Consider the following 14,412-nt stretch of genomic DNA (forward strand, 5'->3'; position numbering starts at 1 on the left):
AAAGACATGTTTTTTGTTTTTTCTTATTGCCAAAAATTGTACTTTTTCAGATATTGTCTCGTGTGTTTTTACCATTAAAATTTCAAATTCAAACTCAAACATATCGAACAATATACCATAAAAGTATGTTCTTAAATTGCATATGTCGCAAAGTCACTTTATGTCAAAATTCCATGCAGTTTATAACGAAAATACTTTCTGTATCCTAATTACATATTTTTTGCTCTTAAAGAATACAGAAAACATCGTTAAAAGATTTAAAACATATCTATATAACTGTTCATACAAATAATCATTTACTTACAGAAATTGCTCTCACAGATGTAGTAAGATATGTAATTACAGTCATTATCGTACCATTCTGGCCGTCCCCGATTGTTATACATAACACAATTATAATTTATTCCTTTTGAGCCATATTTAGAAAGCCAGGGAATAGACTTCGGTTTTGTTTGGTCATAACTCTACCGATATATCCCCTCTCTAAGGTCTGTCAGACCTATCCAGTACACATAGCCTAAAAAAAGAATTTGTCTAAATTTACTGAAACGATATTACGATTTGCAAAAGTATTCATGATATAAAAATCAAACGATGTATCATAAAAGACACGATGACTGTCCTATAAAATTGAAAATGGAAATGAGGAATGTGTCAAAGAGACAACAACCCGACAAAAGCAGGAAACAGCCGAAGGCCACCAACAGGTCTGCAATGCAGCGAGAAAATCCCTCCCCCGAAGGCGTGCTTCAGCTGACCCCTTGAAAAATGTATCCTAGTTTAGTGATAATAGACGTCATACTAAACTCCGAAACATATAAAAGAAACTTAAATAAAAAAGCACACAATATTAACAAAGGCCAGAGGCTCCTGTCTAGAGACAGGTGCAATGTATACTTTCAAGACTGATGTTGCCCTATAGATATCATTTGATTGTTTGTAGTTGTGACTGTATTTTCCAAATTGTTTTTTATAACTTTTGAATTGAATTATGTAACTGACTGTTTTTGCTCAGATTTCTGTAATGTCCTAAATCTGTAGTTGCATATAAAGTATTTGGTTTGAAATATAAAGGTCTTTAAGTGGTTACTTTGAGAAGCAAAGAGGATAGGGTTTATAGGAAAATCGTTGAATGGTTATATAAGAACACCAAGTGATAGGGACATAATGATCAGTGTTCTATATGTCCTAGAACAGGGTTAAAATTTCAATGGTCGCTTCTGAACATATACAATGCTTTGAAACCGGTCCCTAAGCTATGAATTTACTTGTTTGAAATTTCAAAGATATGTTGAAAGATACATGTTATACAAGTTAGTTTGCAGTGTTAAATGACATTATACAAAAAAAAAAGGAATAAAGGGTATCAATCTATGAAAAAAATCATAGAGAAAATGGTACTTACAACAGTTGAACACTCACACTACAACTTCACTTAATCAGTTTTCTTTGACTTTTACGTCAATATTAGTAGGTGTTTAATAACGGGAACAACAATTATTAACCTTAACCTAGAGTGCTTCGATCCAAAATGAATTGCCGTATTTGTCTTTAGAAATAATTCATAGGGTCTTGAATTTTATACTGATTTTACCATCGGTTTGTCCTTTATGCATATAGTATAACCCTCGATGTCGCTCCCGGTCTTTTTGTATAACGGTCCAAACTGTGGTTGAAAACGTATAAATTGAAGTTCATATGAACTTTTTAACTTTCAGGTGGAGGTGCGGGTGCGGGTGGGGATGGGATGGATTAGATTTTTCTTTAAAAATATTCTGATCCCTGAGTTGATGAAAACAAATATTCTGATGCTAGATTTTCCCCATACCTTATAGGTTTAAATTTAGAAAACAATAATTTGATTGATAGCATTAAAAAACTAAATAAACAAAAGTTTCTGACTCAGAAAAAAACCATAAACCCCCACCCCCTTGAAGTGAAATGTTTGCTTCCTTATGTCTGTTTTTTTGCACACACATTGTTGTCAATACGATGATATTCTATGCAACTGTCATACACGTGAGCAGGTTCGATAGTTATAAAACCAGGTTTAATCCACCATTTAATACATAATGCCTGTACCAAGTCAGGAATATGACAGTTGTTTTATTACAATTTGCTAGATGTGTTCGAGCTTTTGATTTTGCAATTATATAAAGGACTTTCCGTTTTAATCTTCTTTTTGAGTACGGTATTTTTGTTATTTCACTTGATACCACTAATCGTAATCTGATGACAAACGAACCATGTCAACACTCCGTGACATATAATTTGATTTATTTCGAAAACAACTTCATGCAAACTTATAACACACCAGTAAAAGTCGTATGCGTACTTTGTTATACCGTTGATTAAAATGTATATGACGAAAAAATATGTGCACTTACCACTGTAAGGCCTATTAGAATGTATTCTTATGTTTCTTTCAGTGTTGTCTTTCTTGATTAAGTATCCTCCAATTTATTTACATTTCCGCTGTCAATGTTTGAGAAGAAAAAGTTAATTATTGAAAAACTCTCATTGATTTTTAACTTAATATCAAATTTGATAAACTCTGAAGCAAAGCAAAGTAATTTAGATCTATGTTAATCTTGTCACGCACATCTGCCGTAAACCAGTCGCACTTATCAGCGCTGAAGTAATAGCAGTGGCCATTATACTTGTGCCATTTTGTCTCTGAATGAATAAATGAAAATGAAGTTGCATTGAATAGTATCGATAATAAGAGTATCATATGCATGTTGCTACTGCAACAAATTTGCTGCTAGTCACAATATTAACCTGTTTGCCGAAAGAGATGCAGTTAACGATGTGAAAAGGCTAAAAATGTTGTCGAACAATTTATGTTTTACTTTGATAACTATTTACGATATTAATATAAATATGATGAAAATTAAACAATACATTTATCCTGTTTATTTTTGGGTGCTTTTAGCGATAGAGGCACAGCTTTCTTTCATCAGCAAATAGGATGAGGACTTGTTTTGTTCTGTTGACTTATCAAATTTGGTGAAACATGTTTTAACGTCGAAATCCAAAAGACTTTATTAGTCCCGGTCAACGTAATTGACATCACAAAGCCGTGTTTTGCAATTTTCTGCTGACGTTCATAGGACGATTTATACATTTCTTCGTTTGGTTTTGATATTAAAATGTAATTTTTGTAAATATGCAAGACTATTTCGACATTTGACATGTACATATGTCCAATATATAAAGCCACTGGGCGAGTACCCTTTGCGGAGACGGAATAGTTTGTAAACGCCATTTTCACCTGTAAATTAATGTTCCTAAATCCACACAAATACTCATACTTTATTGTTTTCTCTCGAATATAATGCAAATCTGAGCATATGTAATGCACCAAGTTGAAAGTAATAAGAGCGAGAGAAGTTTTTGGCGGCATATTTAAAAAAAAGGAAATATGACCTCTGAAATTTAAAAGTATACAAATCCGGCACTAATCATTATTATTATTTGCTTCATTCCTTATTTTACTTTGTGTTTCATTTTGGAAAAGGAACTTGAAAGAAAACGCGCCATATTAGTATTTGGTATAAATGTTCGCATATCAATTGCTTGTTTCAGCCATTATACTTATGTGCAAACTTTTCATGAACTTACTTCTAAAATCTTTTCCCAACACTCTGAAATCAGTGCATAATGTCTTTATTTTTTTGTCCCATAGATGTTAAAGTTTCAGGAACATATCAATGTTTTTTTTTTGTTATTGACTTTCAGTTTGTTTATGACTTTTCCAATATCTTTCTGAATTTCCGACAAGGCAATTCTTGATTTATCAAAATCCTCCAGTGATTCATTTGAAAGATATGGGAGACTATGACTATAAGCAACATTGAATACGGAAAAAGCAAAATAATTTGACACGGCAACATGATTTCGTCGTATACAGCTGCGGACAATCTAAATAGATGAAAATGATAATACATGAATAAATAAATAAATAAATAAATTTAAAACAAACCGAAGTATACAGTACATCGAACATCTTTTTATTTAATTCAGTCATGCTGTTTTCTTTTTTTTCCTTTACTCATCCCTTATTTACGTAAATATGTCTAGACAGTGGCGGATCCAGAACTTTTCCTAAGGGGGCCCGCTTCATTCATGCTTCAAAGATTCCCTATATAATCAACCAAATTTCCCCCACAAAGGGTTTGGGGGCGCCCCCTGGATCCACCTATGCTAGAAGTTTTAAAACCACCCAATTAGGACATGTTGTTTATATGGCTAACGATATGTGCATCTAGTCACTTGACCAGTTGACGACTTGCATATATATTTGATTGCACATTTATTATCAAGTTCGACTGAATTTTATTTAATGGATTTTTAATAATGTCAGATTTGAAAGAAATACATGTGAAGTATATGTTAGAAATCTTTTTGTTCAAAACAGAATGTTAAAAGACATATAAAGGAAAGTTATGATCAATAAGTTGGTAAGCTTTAATTAGTTGGAAAAAAAGTTATAAATATAATAAAATGTATAATTATGTACAATAAATTTGTCAAATTTGATACTCATTCAGTCGTTGTGAAGGGCATGCATATAATCATTCGGTCAAAAATAAAGAAATCAAGATTAAGATTGAATATTATTTTTATAATAAAATTAATTTTACATTTGTTAATGACAGTGCTAGTGGGATGTGTATCACCAGCACAATAGTAAGAATGTCTGTGTTGGCGCCATGATTTAGGAACATAAAGAGTTACACTAGTCCGTCTGTCCCGAATGTCCCATAAAAACGGGTTCTGCTCTTCTTACTTTAGTTTGCCTCAATCAAATACTTCAAAACCTAAACACATTATATAAAAGGAGCTGATGCATGAGTGCCAATGAGAACTCTCCACAAGAGACTAAATGACACAGAAATTAACAATTATACAATGTAGCCTAGGTCACCAACACAGTCTTCATCAATGGGCAAGGTTCATACCGCAAAGTCAGCTTTTAAAGGCACCGACATGACAATGTAAAACAATTCAAACGAGAAAACAAACGGTATAAGTTATGTACAAAAAATAAACAAAAAACAAAATAGGCACGTGCATATAAAATAAGGCGGGGTTAAAAATGTTAGCGGGATTCCAACCCTCCCCCGTATGTGGCATGAGTGCCAATAAGAACTCTCCACAAAAGACCAGATCACACAAACACTAACAACTATGGGTCATATGCAGCTTTCAACAATGAGCAGTCAATACCGCATATAGTCAGCAATAAAAGGCACTGAAATTACATTGTAAAACAATATTCAAACGGGAAAATAAACGACCAAATTTATGTACAAAAAATGAACGAAAAACAAGTATGTAACACATAAAAAACGACATTCATTTAATTACAGGCTCCTGACTTACCACAAGCACATACATACCGAATAAGGCGGGTTTGAACATGTAAGCGGGATCCCCACCTCAACACAAAATCAAATTTGAAATTTTTAAGTGTCACATTTACCGTTCAAGAGTTATCATGTCCCTTTAAAAAATATAAGAAGTGCTGACTCTTTCGTTTCCTTTGTCTTAAATAAGTCTAACTCAATCAAATGTTATGAACCTTATACGCGATTCACATTACCCCATAACACAGATCTGTGAAGCTCAATATTGGGTCACGATGGCGTCACTGTTCATGTTTGTTTATATGTAAAAAGTTGTGGTACGAGTACCAATGATACAAACGTCAACCCGGAGCCTTGAGATAGGAAAACTGCTAAATCTATTGTTTCCGTTCTTTAACTTAAATTTGCCTCAGCCAAATGTTTTGAAACTTATTCACAATGCTTATGGTCACAAAACGGTCAAAATTACGCGAATCCTGCATCTATATGTGGAAGTTTACTCATTTTTTTCACAAGCAGGGGCATCTGTGATTAATAGACATATTCTACATTTATTTCAGTAATCAGCTTATTTTCTTCCATTGAATTCTTTTTTAAATAAACTGAACTTGCACATTTTTTTTCAGGATCTCGGTGCAGTTTGGTAACAGACAGTGATATCAAGTTAAATGTGACCAACTTAACAAAGTGTTTCACTAGATTGAGCTCTCTGTCTAAGTGTACTTTAATGGTTCTTAGCATTGAGTTCAGTTTATTGATATGCGTATACCTTCTGTGTGAATTTTTATGATGTAAAAGCAGACTGTCCATACCTACATGTCCATGAAATGAAATCTAAGGTAAAATGATTGAAACATTTTGCATTATCTATCACAGGTGGCAGAACATGATGCTACTGAAGCAGTAAATTTTCTTACTTGATATTCACGGAAATTAAAGGATTTAGTTTCATCTGAACCAAACATTCTAAATAATTGAGAATGGAAATGTGGAATGTGTAAAAGAGACAGTAACAATGTCAAAAGAGCAGAAAGCAGTCAAAGGCCATTTATGAGTCCTCATAGCTGACTATGCGGTATGGGCTTTGCTCATTGTTGAAGGCCGTACGGTGACCTATAGTTGTTAAAGTCTGCGTCATTTTGGTCTTTTGTTGATAGTTGTCTCATTGGCAACCATACCACATCTTCTTTTTTATATCTTCAACAAAGCGAGAAAATCCCTCTATAAAATCAACTTACAATTAAAAATATACAAGACTAACAAAAACCAGAGACTCCTGACTTGACGTTAAGGTAATCATACCAAGAGCCACATCCAATATGCAAAGGTCAAGAGTCAAAAAGTCATAGTCTGGTCAAGAGATTCTTGTGAAAAAAAAGAAGGATTTTGATAAAAGGGTCATTGTGGTACACTAAACTAACAATATATCTTATGTATCTAATATATCTTAGAAGATGTGGTACGAATGCCAATCATACAGTTAATTTTCCATTTAATTCAAACAAAATATACAAGTTTTACATTGAGGGCAAAGGTCAAGCTCACATGAAGTTTCTCGTGCCAATAGACTCATATAGAAAACCTAGGGCAGAGACAGAAACACAAGACATATAATAACTAAACTCAATTGAATGGAACTTGTATTGCAGGTCACTACAATTGCCTTCAACAAAGAATATAAACTTTCGCTACAAAGCAAGATTAACCCCGTCTTTCACTAAAGTTTGAGCAGGATTCTTTGCAACGATTATCTTAACACATATAATTGAGAATCGAGTCGTGCAGTTATGTCAAGAAATTAAAACGGTAAGATTATACATTAAAACAGTAAAAACTAGCCTAAGGGTTTACCATTAATTTTTAACCCAACCATATGATAGTACTATGGTAAACTTATGGATACACATGATACAGTCATGAAATTGAATATTTGAAATAGTACGACCAGAACAATACAAGACAGAGTTGTAAACAAAAGAAAGTAATGATGCATATCGAATTTTAAATTCCAATGCACAAATTAAGAACCGTAGTTTTCATTCAATTTATTTATCTAAAATGTACGCTTGTAAATAAATAAATAAATAAACAATTTAATTAAACAGATAATGATAACTTAAACTCGTATCTTCTATATCAAACATACTCTGATTTCCAGTTGCATCTCTAAATTACCTGCCCTTCATCCAAAACTGCCAACCTCTCAGAGACTACTTGTGAAGAAATTGTAACTAGTGAAGAACTCTTCCTGGTAATGTATTACACATTTGACGCTGGGCATAAAAGATATACTTAGTACTTTTACACCACTGTCCAAGGTTAGGGGATGGTTGGGATCCAGCATAAATGTGTAACCCCGCCATATTGTGTGTGTATGTGTCTGTCCCAAGTTAGAAGCCTTATAACTCAGCCGTTGTTATTTGTTGCTAGATGTTCAGAGATATATACATAAAATTTAAATCCATATAACGTCAATTTTTTAGGGTCTTGATTAATTTCAGTTATGTATATAAAAAAAAGATGTGATATGATTGCCGCTAATGATGTATATTTACTGAAAACAACTCTCCACAAGACACCAAATGACACAGATATGTAATCGTTAAAAAAAATTCTTTTATAAATACTTATGATATACACAGATAATGAATACAAATTTAAAGAATTGATAGATTTACATTATAAAATAAGCACCAATCCCAACTACAAACACATAACTCACCAGTAGTACAGCACTGGGGCTTCAAGACTACTGGATAGTTTTGAATGGATATTCGGAGTTATTTTATTTCTTCGAATTTAATACATTTGTCACGCAATTTTGTTTATTTCTCTTTACAATAAATGAAACACAATACGTATAATATCAGTTCAAATATCATATTTGGAAAAAATAATGTTCATATACAAATTTTATGTCAATACAAAATTTATTGAATTCCTGTGCAATATATGTGGTATAGAAATATTTGAATATTTGTTTTTGCAATCCCTTTTATAAATTTGTGAGAGTTTGATATAACATATCCTAAGTTGTTCCACATATGTCGTATAAACTTACTGCACTGAACAATTCTTGACTAAATAGAACTGATAAATAAAGAATGTAAATTCGAGTCTAAAATATTTATGTCTTATTCTTAATTTAATCGACACTACGAAAATGCCAAGTAAAGATAGTTGGCCTACATTTATGAAATTCATTCATTTTTCATTTAAAATGGGTATAGTCCAGTCGAGTCAGTCCAGAATGCCTTGATTTAGAAAGGAGTAACTGTCAACTATGATAATAGCACAATGAATTCAGATTACTACTGTTGCCTTTGTATTTGAAGTGCCTATTATTTCAGGAGAAGGGGTAGGTCAACGTGATGCCATAATGTTTGCCTGTACCTACAATTGCAGTAGAAAGTAAATCAAATAATTACGTGAATTGATATACCGTTCACTCATATAACACTATGAATAATCTTTTCAATTAGTTCAATTAAAGAGGTCTGGCTTATATTCAAATTAAAAAAAAAAAAAACGAATAAATAATGATAACAACCAATGTTATCGGTTGCTCTTTTTAGTTATATTGAATTAAAATAGCAGGCCTTATAAATTGTGGAAGAATTTGCCCAGTTTCTTTACTGCTTGCTATTCCTCTCCAATCTGGTAATGGTTTTGTTTACAGGAATAAATATCAGTTAGAAATTAACTTTTATATTTCGCTCAAGATAAATAAAACTGATTTAAACCAATTCAAGAGTATTTACACCTTTTCTAATTTTTACTTTACAGTATGGTATGTTCATCAAAATTGAAATAACAAAACCTGTTTCTTGTTGGCCAAAGGAAGATAATTCGAAACGTTTTAGAGTCAAATATGCCATAATAAATGCTTGAACCCTTTAGGTTATCATAGTCAGTGATGAACTATCGCTTTTTCGATAGCATCACAAATTATACTGTTACTTATTATTCAAGTGCAACTAGATATGTTATGAACATGGATTGACTTTTGTCGTTAAACAAGTGTAAACTATATTCCCAGAAATATTTTGCTTTGTATGTCTGATAAGAAATATATGCTTAATCCAATCTAACTAATGCATTGCGATTTGTTCTGATTGTTTTCCTCAATCGTTTCGTGTACTTTATTTCTAACTTTGACTAATCATCAGCTTGTTTTAAAAGTCTGAAGGTCTTATTGACCTTAATATTAAAAGAGAAGATTTACTTTTAAGGATCCATACAATCATTTGAAGTAACTCCTTATTGTTTCGTTGATGTTTGGTAAGCTTAGAGTTAATGAGATTATTTAAACCCTTCCCAAATGATCGTATTTTACTGTTTGTCCATACTACAGAACTGACATAGACTAGAAGGAACTTGATAATTAACGACTGTAAATGCGTTTGATAAACTTCATGAGTCGATCATGAGCTGAATGATTGAAAAAAATGATGCCACCAAATATAAACAGTTATTTACCTTAGTTTAAATATCTTAATTATAAAGAAAACGGATAAATGTAACAAACAATAGTGTTCAACATGAACTCGAAAAAGAGGGACCCATCGACCATTAGAATCCACAGTAAGTACAAATGTTATAATCTGAAATAGGACACTATCAGTAAAATTGAAAATTAGATAAGATATAAGACTACGAAAACATGTCATTAGTCAGTAGAAACACTTTCATAATGGTGATCTAAAACTTGTGTAGTTTCCAAAACTAATCGATCTGCACGCACAATACTTAGAATTGACAGAACGTCGGAAGAATTTATCAACAAGACGAACCTTTCTGCTGTACATGTACAATAAAGACAATAGATATCGGGATTCCCGGTAATTGGGCATTCTACCATAAAAATACAAATACATGTGAGTTGATAACATAAATCATAAAACAATACTATACGTTTGTTTATAGTCCCCTGGTATCTTGCTACTTTTCGAGAGAGAAGACTTTTGTGTGTTTAAATTTCTGTTTACATCATAATTCATATCCAACACTCTGTTCACACCAATCAAACAAAACAAATACAATTCAAAGGAATAAGCAAAACTTCTGTGTTTCTTAACACAGCCGTACGTTGACCTTTAGTTGTTCATTTTAGTCTCTTGTGGAGAGTTGTCTCTTTGGCAATCATACCACATTTTCTTTTTTAAAATAATATGAAGCCTTAAAACACCTCGCCAAAAAAAACCCACTGAACTTTTTAAAGATTCTTAAGTGCAAATAAAAAAGAAGATGTGGTATGATTGCCAATGAGATAACACTCCACAAGAGACCAAAATGACACAGAAATTAACAACTATAGGTCACCTTACGTCAGTAATTAATGCGCAAAGCACATACTGCATAGTCAGCTATAAAAGGCCTCGAAATGACAATGTAAAACAATTCAAACGAGAAAATTAACGGCCTTATTTATATATAAAAAATAAAAAAAAAAACAAATATGTAACACATAAACAAACGACAAACACTGAATTACAGGCTCCTGACTTGGGACATGCACATACATTCATAATGTGGCGGGTTTAAACATATTAGCGGAATCCCAACCCTTCCCTAACCTGGGACGGTTGTATAACACTACAACATAAGAACGAACTATAAAAATCAGTTGAAAAAGGCTGAACTTATCAGGTGGAAAAAAATATGTCTGTTATTATTTTTTTTTCATTTTTTTTCACGTCTTTTTAAAGTATTGAAATATCCGATTTTTCACGGAATTATGTCCTATAGATTGCAAACAAGAATTTTGAAATGGATTTATTTTAAAACACATTTCACAATACTTTAGCAAAGAAGCTATTTTTTTTAAATACACAGCCATTTTTTTTTATTTTGTAAATGTTGATTGCAGATCGCGTTAACATGTTAGTTCAAATGGCGTATTAAAAAAACAACTTGAACAGAAAAGTATTTCTCCTTTAAGATTTTCATGATTATCCTCTCCATTATTATTTAGGACAGATAACCACTTAACTTTGAATTTTATGCGACTGCCATACAAGTGAGAGGTTTGGCGCTATAAAACCAGGTTCAATCAACCATTTTTTACATTTGAAAATGCATGCACCAACACAGGAATATGACAGATGTTGTTCATTCGTTTGATGTGTCTTATCTTTTGTTTTAGCTATTTGACTTTCCGTTTTGAATTTTCTTCAGAGTTCAGTATTTTTGTTATCTTACTTTTTATTACGATGCTTTATGCGCTTTTGACATGGATCTGCACCTGATAACCTTAGCTATTATGAAAAAAGACGTATATCAAATATTATATTTAACAAGCAGCGTGAAAAAATAAACAGCAAATTTTTTTCAAACTCTATTTATATGAGTATCAGATTTAAAGATCCTCAGATGAATAACTTTGTACTTGTGTAAGATGTGTTTTACAGTTCTTATAGCCATGGTTCATAATAGGGACGAAAGATACCAGTCAAACTCATAAATCGAAAATAAACTGACAAAGCCATGACTAAAAAAGAAAAAGATAAGCGAAAACTAATAGAACACAATACACAACATAGAAAAACTAAAGACTAAGCAACTCGAACCTCACCAAAAATAGTGGTGATCTCAGGTGCTCCTGAAGGGTAAGCAGATCCTGCTCTAAATGTGGCAGAAGCCTTAATGTTTGTTGCAATTAACAATTTGACTGTCTAGAGTGAACGAATTTCAAAGTTTTTTTCTGTCGATGAAGAAATAAAATAAAAAATGTTGTGAAAATTGAGAATAACACACGACGAGTTATATGGTTGACAAACTTTATACAATCTGTTTTTTTTCTTCAAATTTTGAAACCTTTTGTTTTGTTGAGGTTGTTTTATGATGGTTATCTCAATCTGTTGCATCCCACTTTTTCTTTTAAGTTATCTGATGAGTGCCTTGTGTTCAATGTTATGCTTAAAAAGTCAAAACATAACATAGACATAAAGCGCAAAACACTGAATAATTTCAACATGAATGTGGATAGTACAAAGACAACACAGACATTGACGCTTGTGTCTTTGAGGATCGTTTATAGTTTTATTTTATTGAAACTAAATCATTCTATTGAAATTACAAACCATCCCATTAAATAGAACTCTATTAACTTCTATACCACTAACATAAAAACCATTAGTTTGAATGGAGAAATTTTTAATATAGATTTGTTTTATTTTGACAAACATGATATCGATCCAAATTACCGTCTCCAACTTTGCAAACTAATGTATCTATTTGGTGAAGAAATGGAAAAAAAGGCAGAGTTAGTTATTCTAAATTGTTTTGTATATTCAAATTGGAGCAACTTCTTCAAGGTTTGAATTTAAAGGACTGATTAATCACAATGAAAACAGCACTTTACAAATAACTTGTTTTACAAACTATTTTTTATCAATCACATGGACATTAAAAATAACGATAATTCTTAACTTTACTTTTTGCGATTAGTGCGAAAAAAAAAGTGAAAACACAGCGTCTAGCTAAGGTTGAAGAAAAGAAAAGGGATGTCTTTAATTTCGAATTGAGAACTTCTATATAGAGCACTACCTTGTGAAATAAGTATACAAAGCTGTGCTATTTTTTTTAAGAATCTTTCGAAACAAAAAGTTATAACGGCAAATTTGATGATAATTCTACAGCATCAGGAATTTGATACGAATATATTCAGCATTTTGTATACACAATTTCCAACCTTGTTTGCGATTATGGTATGTTTCTTATCACCAGTTGTCAACACGCCTATGTTCAATGATGTTAACATGAATTTTCATTGATATTGACATAGTTATGAATAAATTTTAGAACTTTGAATTTTTTAAATAACTACAGATTTCATCCAGTATATTTTAACATTTTATTTTTAAAGCATACAATTGTAAATCAATAATCTATTATTATTCAACATTGTCATAAAGCGAAAGGTTTGGCTAACTATAAAACCAGGTTCAACCCACCCATTTTACCTAAAATGTCCTGTACCAAGTCGGGAATAATGCAGTTGTTATCAAATAGTTCGTTTCTATGTATGTCGGCGTTTGTGGTTTTTTTTTTGCTGCAGTTCAGTGTTCCTGTTGTTCCTTTGTTTTTTCTTATTGTTGATGTGTTTCCTCGGTTTTAGTTTATCTCGGATTTATTTTCACTCCAACGATTAATGACTTTTGAACTCCGGTATTCTACTGTTGCCTTTATCTATAATGTGTCTTACAAAATGTATTAACAATCCGATTTGGTTCATTGAGGTATAAATATAATGTATGAAGTTAAACAACCACACCTGCCGAAGGTATAGCCACCATATGCGTTTAGCAAATGTGAAATAAGTTGTATATTTTTATTTCAAATGAAATCGACGTATTCCTTTTCGTTTTAAAATTAAGTGGGATATTCTGATGAAAAGGTTTTGAATAAATGCGACTCCCTCAGGTTTTTTTATTTTTATTTGTATGCTTAAAATGAATTTACCAGATTACTAAAGTTGATTATCATTGCTCCTGCACAGTACACACAACAACATACCAATACGAAAGCGTATGCTAAATACCTTAGATGAAATATATTTTACAATGAGTTAATAAGTGGTAAGAAATTATATTCTGTATGCACAACGTGTTTTTTGAACGAACATTAATGTACATATGAAACAAACGTTAAGAAGTCAAGAACAATATAATCGTCAAACAAAAACGGACGAAAGAGGACAGTCAAAATCGTGAAAGGCCATAGTGCGTTAGTACAGTTTAACTGGAAATTAATATATATCTTTTTTAAAATTTGCACCGCGTGCATCGCCTCCATTTGCATGTTACCAACTCTGGTCTACCCTCATCAGATTGACACGAATGAATCTAGACATGGTTAGTATAAACACACGGTAAGTAATTCGTTCCTTGTTAAAAACAACCTGGCATTATTGGGAAAAAATTTTGAAAGTTTCGCCCAGACAACAGATGTCAGTAAGTTGTATATGGAGCTTCGTTCTCATCCTATTTAGAATTTATTGAACCCACATAAATCGTACATGGTCAATAGCAAACCGTGA

The 14,412-nt window shown here is 32.0% G+C and overlaps 1 long non-coding RNA gene across 1 annotated transcript; it reads right to left on the reverse strand.

Annotated features, from left to right (window-relative positions):
• Window positions 1-396: 396 nt before the first annotated feature.
• On the reverse strand, window positions 397-8,130 carry LOC139492391 (uncharacterized). The gene is made up of 3 exons (XR_011656813.1): window positions 8,095-8,130; window positions 2,388-2,475; window positions 397-517 (listed from the first exon to the last, which is right to left on the reverse strand). It is a non-coding gene; the product is annotated as an uncharacterized lncRNA (long non-coding RNA).
• Between the last annotated feature and the right edge of the window lie 6,282 nt (window positions 8,131-14,412).

The sequence above is a fragment of the Mytilus edulis genome, chromosome 10 (assembly GCF_963676685.1).
Source record: "Mytilus edulis chromosome 10, xbMytEdul2.2, whole genome shotgun sequence".
Lineage (NCBI taxonomy): Eukaryota > Metazoa > Mollusca > Bivalvia > Mytilida > Mytilidae > Mytilus > Mytilus edulis.